Below are 2,290 nucleotides of genomic sequence, written 5' to 3' on the forward strand. Positions count from 1 at the left end.
TTGTCGATAATGTTCATTTTTGTTTCAGTACATTTGGATTGTTCCGTGTCATGTTTGTGTGTCCTCAATTGCTCTCAATTGCTCTGTTTGTTGTTGTTCTTAATGTTGCTGGGACGGGTTTGGTTTTGGAATTGGATTGCATTATTGTGGTTATTGTTGTGTATTGTTTTTTTGATTGATTAATAAATTCATTTTTAAAAAAAATAAATAATAATAATAATAAAAAAAACAAAAAAAACAATACAAAAATAAATAAACATGTTACATATAATCACAACAACTCGCAACAGAGGGGCCCTAGAGGCCGGCCTGCTGCTATAAAGCGCTACTCAGCCATCCATCACCCTGAAGGGGAATAAAGCGGTGGTGAAGGCGTGGGGTGGGGGTGAGGAGAGTGTTTGTGTATATGCCCATTGTCTTTGGGTGTAGTGGTGTTGTGTTCATAGGCCCAGGGCCGTTCTGCATGCAATGCACGCAAAGTTCAACTTCCAAGTGTTGTTGAGGATGGAGTGAGGTCAAAAGCGTCCATCTTTGAAAGTCCTCAGGGGATGTTTACAGAACAGCCTGTTCTTGTCCTCAAGGCCATTCGGGGGAGTCAAATCGTAGATAAGGATTTTTGTTTATCCTCGAGCAGACATTACAATGGCTTGCCTGTTCTATCCGTCCATGTTAGATCTCATATCCAATGTTTCCTTTTCAGCAAGCTTCTCCATGATGTGATCCATCTTGCGATTCAGTTCAGAAATCGCCCCAGACTGTGATCCCACAGCCTGGCCCAAACCTTCCATTGTGACGAACAGCCTTTGGGCTCCTTGAGTGGCTGCCATCGTCTTATGAATTTTAGGATACACCAGAGCAATGCCCAGCCCAATCAGCAGGTGCCCCGCAATCATGGTTCCAAATAGGTAGATGTCTTCCACGTCCTCGATGGAAAGGACTGAGAGGCACATGATTCTCCATTTATCCCAGGAATCTCTCACGTACCCCGCAGCAATGGTTCCATCAGGGCAGCCAGGCTCCCCAGAACCTCTTTTCCTCGTCGAAAAGATTTTGTCAATTGAGTCGAGATTTCAGCTAATCAATTCCATATCTGATGTTTAGATTTGAAGGACAGCGCAAAGAAAGAGGCTTCAAAAAAAGTTTAGACAAGACAAGACAAAGAGAGCAAGCAGGGAGAAGACGGGAGGAGAAAAAAATGTGACCGCCCTCACCAGAGGCAAGACAGAAAAGGTTGAGGAATGCTCATCAAACACTTATTTGGAACATCTCACAGATGAACAGGCTAATTGGGAACAGGTGGGTGCCATGATTGGGTACAAAAGCAGCTTCCATGAAATGCTCAGTCATTCACAAACAAGGATGGGGCGAGGGTCACCACTTTGTGAACAAATGCGTGAGCAAATTGTCCAACAGTTTAGAACAACATTTCTCAACAAGAAATTGCAGGGAATTTAGGGATTTCACCCTCTACGGTCCGTAATATCATCAAAAGGTTCAGAGAATCTGGAGAAATCACTGCACGTAAGCAATGATATCACGGACCTTCGATCCCTCAGGCGGTACTGCATGAAAAAGTGACATCAGTGTGTAAAAGATATCACCACATGGGCGGCTCAGGAACACTTCAGAAAACATCTGTCAGTAACTACAGTTTGTCGCTACATGTGCATGTGCAAGTTAAAACTCTACTATGCAAAGCGAAAGCCATTTATCAACAACACACAGAAACGCCGCCGGCTTCGCTGGGCCAGAGCTCATCTAAGATGGACTGATGCAAAGTGAAAAAGTGTTCTGTGGTCTGACAAGTCCACATTTCAAATTGTTTTTGGGAATTGTGGACGTCGTGTCCAAGGCATGGGTAACTTACACATCAGTGAAAGCACTATTAATGGTGAGAGGTACATACAGGTTTTGGAGCAACATATGTTGCCATCCAAGCAACATCTTTTTCATGGATGTCCCTGCTTATTTCAGCAAGACTATGCCAAGCCACATTCTGCACGTGTTACAACAGCGTGGCTTCGTAGTAAACGAGTGCGGGTACTAGACTGCCCTGCCTGTAGTACAGACCTGTCTCCCATCTAAAATGGGAGACAACTTAAGCTGTACATCAAGCAAGAATGGGTAAGAATTCCACCTGAAAAGCTTAAAAAAATGGTCTTCTCAGTTCCCAAATGTTTACTGAGTGTTGTTAAAAAGAAATGCCATGTAACACAGTGGTAAAAATGCCCCTGTACAAACTTTTTTGCAATGTGTTGCTGCCATTAAATTCTAAGTTAATGATTCTTTG

This window comes from Entelurus aequoreus, linkage group LG02 (assembly GCF_033978785.1).
Source record: "Entelurus aequoreus isolate RoL-2023_Sb linkage group LG02, RoL_Eaeq_v1.1, whole genome shotgun sequence".
Lineage (NCBI taxonomy): Eukaryota > Metazoa > Chordata > Actinopteri > Syngnathiformes > Syngnathidae > Entelurus > Entelurus aequoreus.